A 9,621-nucleotide genomic window follows, 5' to 3' on the forward strand; every position below is an offset into this window, starting at 1 on the left:
ATAAAGATTTTAAATAAATATTTTAAACTAGCTGACCCGTCGAACTTCGTCTCGCCCGAAATTATTGTTTTGAATTTATGTTTTCGGATAACAAAATTGTCAAACGTCTTATGCTGTTAATGTATCTTTCCATTATTTGACTGATTATTTGGATGCGGCGAATTCATCAAAATATATTGTGAATATGTTAAAAGCTTTTGTTACGCAAAACTTGAGCGAATGCACCGATCACCATGTCATCTTTTGAGTCAGTGCATCAAACAGCGATGGTTCAAACTAATGGTTTCGACATATGGGATAAAAAGTGAAGCAAACATAACTAAGATGACTACTTTAAATTGATTCCGCAAATTTACAGAAGCTGCCCTCGCGACTTGTAGTTCGTCACTTCTCGCTAGTCTGGTGATATTAGTTAGTCGTGTTTGATGAATGTTCGTAGCGTGATAATCACAGGAACAATTTTCGATTAACAATTTAGCGATAAAACAATTTTTTTTTCATATTTTATTACTCGGCGCACGACCAAAATTAGGTTATAGCCGGGCATAAATAAACGATACAAAAAATATATTGTTTATTTATGAATTCTTGTTAATCAGTAATTATTTACTTTCTGACATACCAGAGACTCGGATGATTCGCATCGCTAAGTTCGACTCGTCTGATAGAAGGTAAAAGTTTGAATTGTAAACCACTAAGGTAACAATTTACCACTGGGTGGAGAATCACATGATTCTGTATACATTCATAACAGTGTGTAATGTTACGCAATGTCATACTCACCACTGTTTCCACTGTTTGTTCACATTTTCCTGTAATTTTTTTTAGAATAATTGTAAATAAATAACATTGGGCTTAGTTAGGTTGCAACTCTCCCTTTGCTGAAAAACCACCGGTTTATGCTGGGATGACAGTTGGAAGAGTGGTCTGTTGACATCGAACCCGAGAGAAGAAATTCAACCAAGGTGAAGATCAGACGTCGTTCGTCAGAGTGTGATAGTTGTCCGCCACAATAGCGAATTCGTGAAGTGCGCGTATGTGACGGCAAGATAATACCCGTCAAAAGTGTCGGTTCTTGGTTGTGAATTGTGAAAGTGTGCGGTGTTGGCTCACCAAAGTGGGACTTGTCCCAGGCTAAATGTAAAAGAGCCATTGAACCGGCCGTTCTCGCTGTGAAGGATCAGTCGAATGAGCTGAGCTCTCCTTCACATCTAATAGCCAAGGAGAACGAAACAGGGTCGAAAAGGTTCCCCGGGAAGTTACTGCGGTGACTTCTGAGATCGTTTACGGGGAGTAGATCGATCCGGCGTTATTTCGCCACCGTCGCTAGGGAGGTTCCAACAAAGGAGCCAAGCTCACCTCCCTGGTTAAAAGCAAAGGACAAAAGCTGTCATCGTCCCGATCTACCTTGCCAGGAACTACCAGCTAGAGGAACTAATGAGAGGGAGAGTGAAGTAAGGTGGTATCTGAGCCGCCCTGTAACCAAGGGTCAGCCGGGCAAATTAGAACCCGAGTAGTTGGGAAAGCCGATACTTACACGATGCGAGAAACCTTCTGCTTACACAAATGAACCTTGTTACGTCGTGTTTTACCGCACTTTATCTTCAAATCCTTACTCTTCCTTGAGTATTATGGCTCTACAATTTGCATATTCTTCCTCACTCCTATCACGATCTCTAGTTAGTTTGATATTGTAAAAAAAAACGAAAGATAAAATGAGTAAATGAGTGTCCATTAACTTCTACATGAACACTGCATTCGTTTATTAGTTGTACCAATAATCGTCTCATTAGTCGACACCACATTATTCTACTTAGTACTCCACCTACAATTAACGAATAGTGGAGTTCGGTCTTGAGAATCCATATAAGAAAGTTTTACGGTATACCTAGAACATTCATATGCGTTCCATCATTAATCCATTGGCAAGCAATAATGTTGATACCCAATTCAGCACGTGGCTCGGAATGACGAATCGCATGAATCAAGTAAGCATGAGAATTCTCCACACAAAACATTTCGTTGCGCGCCAAAAAATTTATTCGACGATCTAGTATTCCTTTCTTCGACGGCCAAACACTTATGCAACTCGTTATGCGCCAAACACCTATCGATGATCTAGCAATCATTTGCGACTTTTTCAGTGGAAAATTCCATTGTCCATACAAAATAACTTTATTGGTTTTTCCCACTTTTCCGGTAAGTTTTCCTAATTTTTTTGATGTACGAACCCGGTGGGGGTAAAAACTGATCAAACAAAAAAAAAAGCATCTCAATCCGTCCATCCGTTCTTACGTGATGCGATTACAAAGAATGATCTCTGCATTTTTATATATATAGATAAGACGATTTGGCAAACGATTTTTTGAAAACAAAAATAAGGAAAAATCGTTCCGTGGTATTTGCAAGAATTCGACATAGAGTTTGTTTTTAAGAGGTTTGATTCACACGTGTTTTATCATGCAGTTTGTTAAAACGTTTGAATTCTGAAACACAAAATCAAAACTGGAGCAATGAACGCAAGTAAACACGTTATTTTAGGCGTCGTCGTTTTTCAAAAAACATTTTAATTTGTAATGATTCAGATTAAAAGAAATTCGTCGTGCTTTTCACTGTTTTGCAATTCAAATGTATATCATTTGAGACATTAGTGAAAATCGCGTAAAAAATACGTTCATCACATCATTTGATTTAATTCATATTCGAAACCTTCATATGTTAAAACATAACGTCTGAATTTATGTTGCAATGACTAGGGTAACAGAGGTATTTTGGCCCACTTTAGGATTGATTTTATTTTGGCCCACTTTGTAAAAATATCCACCAAATGTTGTAATATCTTTGAAAAACCCTTCCGCAATAGGTTATTTAATGTGATTAGCTTCAAATGGATGCAACATGGGTTACTTAACCCTCAGGGTACGGACTGGGTTACCGTAACCCGAGCGAAATTTGAAAGAAGCGCCATACGAAGAGAAGTCGGCGAGGGGGGTCCGGACCAGGGGGGGGAAAAACTTATAGGTACACACTATTAGAGGCCCAAGCGGCAGAGTCAGTCTCCGCTTTGTGTCCGAGCTAGACACATATAAACATTGTGCTCGGGTGTGGTACACCCAGTCCGTATCGAACGTTACAAAATCCAAAATTTTCAAAAAAAAATTAAGTTTTAATTTTCGTCTGTTTGCCGCTGAGGAATAAAAAGGTAAGTAAGAATACGTACTCTTTACTTAATTTTGTAGATTCTAACCTCAAAATAACGCGTTGTACATGGTGTAAGCGAAGTATTGTAGTAGATCTCAATCACTTGAACGTACGTCTTATATCGAAATCTTTGCTGCTCGTAGTGAATTATAACTCATTAAATTTTGTTTCTTGTAATTTTTTGTTAAAGAACACGCATTAAAAACATGGCAACGCGTCGAATCACTCGAAGCGTTGCTGCTCAAAGTAATTAATTTTAACCTTTATCATCATAAATCAACGAAACAACGTTTTTTCGCTAACTCGAAAAAACGTGTATTTTCATTTTTCAAAAAAATATAGTTTTTGGAATAAATCAAAAAACCGTTATGGACATTTGTAAGAACTACTTTTTACCTTTCAAATGCGAGTTATACAATGTTAATATTTTTTTTTTCAAAAAGTTACTGCATTTTGAAAAAATAACGTTTTTTACAAAAAAAATTCAAGACCCGTTCACATTTTTCATTGTAATTTTTTTTCAATCAGTTAAATGATTAATCTGACAACTCTATTATATTTTTGAGACAATTTCACACAAAATTAAAAAAAATTATTCAAATTGACAAAGTACAGCTCGATATACACCCAATCAAAGTCGCCGGGTTAGGCTAACCCTGTCCGTACTGAACGTAACTTTTTTATAGTCCGTACCCTGAGGGTTAACATCGATTAAATCCATAAAGTTTGTTAGGTGGGCCAAAATATATGAAGTGGCCAAAATACCTCTGTTACCCTACCATCGTAGCAGAAACACGCCTGAAGTTATACCCAACAACGTCAAGTGCGTTACGCTTAAATTTCAGCGAAATTAGTTCTAATGGATCATGATCCCAGAACTTTTAATCATGGTGTATTATCATAACATGAAAATCTACTGTTTTTCCCAAATCATGATTCGTTTTGCTTATATCTAGAATCGTAATTTTGCCAGTGTTCGAATTCGAAAGTGTAAAGAAATCGTGTCAGTTTTATTCATATTCACGACATACAGTTATGTCTCTGACATTACACACCCGTACTTTTTGTCTTTACGCAACTTAAATGCAGCGCATACTGAGAGATCATGAGTACTCTCCCCACAATAAACACATTTTTCAATATGTTTATCGCAAAGATTGTTCTTATGGGGCCTTTGACATTTTATACATTTAGATTTATTACTATAATAAGTAGCTTCGGACATACAACTTTTTACAGTTCGTGCAATTCATTAAAAGCGGTACAAAAAGCTGAACAGGAAGACGAATTTTATCGATATAGACATGGCTAGGCAACGCAGATCCGGCAAATGTTACTCGAAACGAATCTGAGGGACGATAAGACTTATTTCCATCGAGAATAGATGCTGAGTACAATTGCTTACACTCGAGTATCTTAACTCCCTCAAGCATGGAGTTTTTGAAACGACCAACTCCATTTTTAGGTAAATCATCGGCTGTCAGACTTGCTTCAGTCACAACACCGTCAATTTCCACCTCCTTCGATGGAATGTAAACTCTATATTCAGCAGCAAATAATTTACAGGTTACAATTTCGTTCACCTGTTTCAAATCGTTAACAACAACTCGAATTTTATGTATGTATGTATGTATGTATGTGTGAAGCCACCATCAGTTCAAGGCATTACCAGTGGATGCAGGTAGACTTACAGTAGATCCGAATTTGATAACTTTCATATTACTGCTGTTAAGAAGGCCAAAATGGGCTTTGAGGACCCGGCGCCTTCCAGCAATAACATCCGGCCATATAATAAAAGAATTCGCTGTACCAGCTTAAACCTGCCTGATGGTTTGTTTTTTAGAAGGGTGCGTCTTACTCATTTCAGACCTTCTGGGGAAAACACACAGCTTTCCCCTGTGAATCGGGTTGACATTTCACTCCTTCATCCAGTCATTCACTTGTAAGATACCCTGATGCACTCCCATTCCTCTTCCCTTACAATGTACTTGAGCATAGTATTATATAATGTAACATAATACACTTTAATATAATTTCCGGCAGTATAATACAATAAAAAACAATATAGTATAAAACGGTGCAAAATCGTACGGTACAGTGTATTATAGTCTACTATAATATTTTATGATGAATATAATAGTATCATAATGTTATGTGACATAATATAGTAAAATATACCATAATATATTATAATATAGTTTGGTCACTATACGACACTGAATATAATAAAATATTATTATGCATAGAATATAAAAATGTAATACATCACAATGCAATATAATACACTTATAATTGTGTATTTATTGTATTGTAATGCATTACAATACTATATAAAACAATACCAAACATTGTACCATAATATAGTAGAATATAGTATAATGTAATGTTATATAATACCACAAAATATGACGTAATATAATATGATACAATTTAATAACATATGTGTAAAGTGAAATGTGTAGTATGGAAATGAAAATGTAGCTGATAATGATAAAGATTATAATAATGGTAACAATAGTAATAATAATAACAATACTTAAATACTACAAAATAATATAATATAACATAATATAGTATAATATATTTTAATTTAATATAATATAATACAATGTCATACAATATAATACGAGGCCTGTTCAAAAAGCTCCCGGAATTTTTTAATTGCGCGCGTCTGGAGAGTCCGGTGGTCAAAAATTTTTTTTATTGTGTTGGTACATATGTCCCTAATGTATGGTGAAATTTTCAGCTGTATTCATTGTTTACATTCTGTCTTGTAGCGGCTGGTGTAGACGTGTTTGTTTGAGCTCGGCGATTTTTGTTAGTTTAAACAATGGAATAATTGAAGTGTCAAAGAATTTGTATTAAATTTTGCGTGAAAAATGAAATAAAGTGTATCCAAGTGTGCGAAATATTACAGAGAGCCTACGGTGAGTCTGCTATGAAAAAAACAAGTGTTTACGAGTGGTATAAGCGTTTCCAAGATGGCCGCGAAGACGTTGAAGACGACGAACGCTCCGGTCGACCCAGCACGTCAATAATCGATGAAAATGTGGGAAAAGTGGAAAAAATGATTATGGATGATCGCCGAATCACTATTAGATAAGTTGCTGATGAAGTTGGCATATCAGTTGGCTCATGCCATCATATTTTTTCAAATGTTTGGGCATGAAACGAGTGGCAGCAAAATTCGTTCCAAAATTGCTGAATTTTGATCAAAAAAACAAACGCATTACCATCGCTCAAGAGCTGATAAACGACGTCAACGACGATCCAAATTTACTTGAAAGGGTCACAACTGGTGATGAAACATGGGTGTACAGTTATGATGTCGAAACAAAAGCACAATCGTCCACGTGGAAGCACCCAACGTCACCAAGACAACAATCGCCGAGCTCAAAAAAACACGTCTACACCAGCCGCTACAAGACAGAATGTAAACAATGAATACAGCTGAAAATTTCACCATACATTAGGGACATATGTACCAACACAATAAAAAAATTTTTGACCACCGGACTCTCCAGACGCGCGCAATTATAAATAAATATATAAAATAATAGTATAACGTATATTATAAATCAATATATAAAATAACAGTTAATATAAAGTGTCAGTTATGCTCTTCTATCTTCGCAATACTGCAGGAAGTAGAATATTTTTCTTCTAATAACAATAATAATATCCACATCTATAAAAATAATATATGTTATTATTATTGATGACAAATTAATAATAATAACAATAAATATAATAATGAAAATAATAATAAAAAAACAACATAATATAGTACAATGAATTATATAATAAATAATAGAATGAATAAAATGATATGTTGCGATATGCTATGATATTATTATACTTCAATTTATATGTCATTTCTCATCCTCTCATTCTGCCATCAACGCATTCCATCGACCAATTGTCACCACAGATACACGTGTAGGCATGAAACAGGAACCAGTGAGGACCAAGCTCACCTTGTGACGACCTTGATATTTAGTTAAAATTTACTTTAAAAATGATAACTTATAAGGAAAACAAATTTATATTGTCGTAAACACGACTTACTTAACTATGGGGTGCCTTTTCAAAATTTACCCTCTGAGAGAGTGATAAGTTTTTGATCGTGAATATCTCTTGTTGTATCTAACGAATCAACATAATTTTTGCTACACGCCATCGGAAATATGATGACAATTTTATGATAAAATTATCAGTTGTGTGACATAATCTCAAACAATTCAAAATTAAACTTTTCTGAAATGTTTGGTATAAATGAGTATCAAAGAGATAATCCATAAAGCGCGTATTTTTAAAGCTCATAGCTCAGTGATCTGTGAAAGGATTTATATAATCTAACTACCAATAGAATCGAAATTTTTCAACTTAAACGTGTATAGCAAAAGCATTGAAGTATTTCAATAGTACACTATTGAAAAACATGTCTCATTTGACCCATGTCAACACCAGCCAATCAGAACGCTTTCTGAGGAAGAAAACAAAATACCTGCTGCTGTACAACAAATCGTTCGAGAAAAATGTTCCGAAAAGTGTTGAATATCGTAGTGAGTTCCTCAATTTGGTCCTTCTGAATGCTAGAAACGAATCCCTACAGCATATTGAAAGTTTCTTTCAATAAATTATGCAAATCCGAAATGAATAAATCGACATTAAAATTCTGTATGCGGCTATTTTTATAGCCGTTAGGACCGCCCATTAGTGAAAAAGCTACAAACGAAATCACATAAAAAGAAAGCTCCTAACAAAAATTGAAACAGTTTGGATTCTATCGCCACTGCGAGCAGATGTGTTTAGTGTCGTCTGCACAGCTAGTTTCGCTTTCGACAAGAGCGATTACGTCACAGCTGCCAGTCATTAGCATTGGTGAAAAAACAACGGTGGAGAGCATTACACAAAATCAGCCGTTCTAATGGCTCTAAAAGTTTTCTAAAGAACTATTAGGATTTGTTGTTCGCAAATCCTCAGTTTAGTGCGAATCTAGAACAGTTTGGTTAGATTTGTGCACTTTTCGCTGTGTGAAATTCACAGTAATCGAGATCAAGTGAAGCCTTCTTTGATTTGGCGAAAAATTTGAAAAAGGGGAATGCTTGCATAATTCATACAATTGATCAACTAATTGATATTCGGAAGTGTTAAGGAACATGTCAGTTGTTTTCGTATTCACGACATCCAGTTATGTCTCTGATATACCCACCCGCCTTTTTTTTGCACAGAGGTACGTAGTACTACTCATAATATTGTATCATTGTCGTCAACCAGTTCGGACGCGTTTTTAATTTGCTCCAAGAGCCGCGGTGCGCGAGTTTATTTAATTTGCTTTTTAATCAAAACAATATTGCTATTTGTTTATTATTCACTATGACCTGCGAAATTTGTGCTTTGGATACCACCGTCGACTTGGTTATGTGGACATGTGTTGGATGCCCACGAAATTTTCACGCCACCTGTGTTGGAGTGTCTATTCAGCGGGGTTCACTGCGGAGAAGGGATAGAAGAGTTATTGACGTAAACGCTTATATACTGCCGTGCTGTGAGTCATGTCAAGAGCTTGTTAACGCAAAAATGGACCTCGATAGACTAGTTGAACAACAAAAGCTTCTTGAACGTCAACTCCATTCAAACACGGAAGTTGTGCATAAACTTTCGATGCAACAAGAGAAGCCAAGCTTAGTTCATGAGGCTATAGATGCCCAAGAAATATTGCTTACGACTATAGAAAATGAATTGATTTCAATAAACAAAAATAGCAGCTTGACCGGCAGTGTTGTTGCCATTAAAAACCATGTCACCTCATTGTTCGATACAGCAATGTCAGCAATGAAGGAAAATGTGTACAATGACTTAAAAAAACTGACTTCCGAATTATCATCTGAGTTACGTGATACGAATAACGAGCTAAACCATATCTACCAGCTATCTCTGGATACTGCGGCCAGCTGCGCCATGAACGTAAGTTCGACATTGGCCATTGACATTCTTGACGAAATCAAGTCAAGTTTTTTTGAGAGCAGCGAAGAAACCTGTGCAAATACCAGTGTCCAATGACTCAGGCCTCAGTTTGGCGGCATAATTATGCAAAGTAGATAATTCTGGATTGCGCTTTCTTGGCGTTAAAAAGTATGGAAATCGGACTGGAGTGAACGATGCGCGAGAATCTAGAAGACTACATCAGCAGAAACAAGCTGCAAAAGCTAGAAGTCACAAAAAGCAAAAAAAGTTATTCAAGAATTTGAAAATGAACAACACTGTAAACAACAGCAGCAACAATTTGAGAAATCATAGTAATTACAATGAGAATTGCAATACTCGTGTCTCATGTTATCCTATTAATGATCATCTAATACGAAGACAACCCAACAGCATCCTCCCACCAGACAGAGTGCTTCTTGCTGCTACGAA

The sequence above is a fragment of the Malaya genurostris genome, chromosome 3 (assembly GCF_030247185.1).
Source record: "Malaya genurostris strain Urasoe2022 chromosome 3, Malgen_1.1, whole genome shotgun sequence".
Lineage (NCBI taxonomy): Eukaryota > Metazoa > Arthropoda > Insecta > Diptera > Culicidae > Malaya > Malaya genurostris.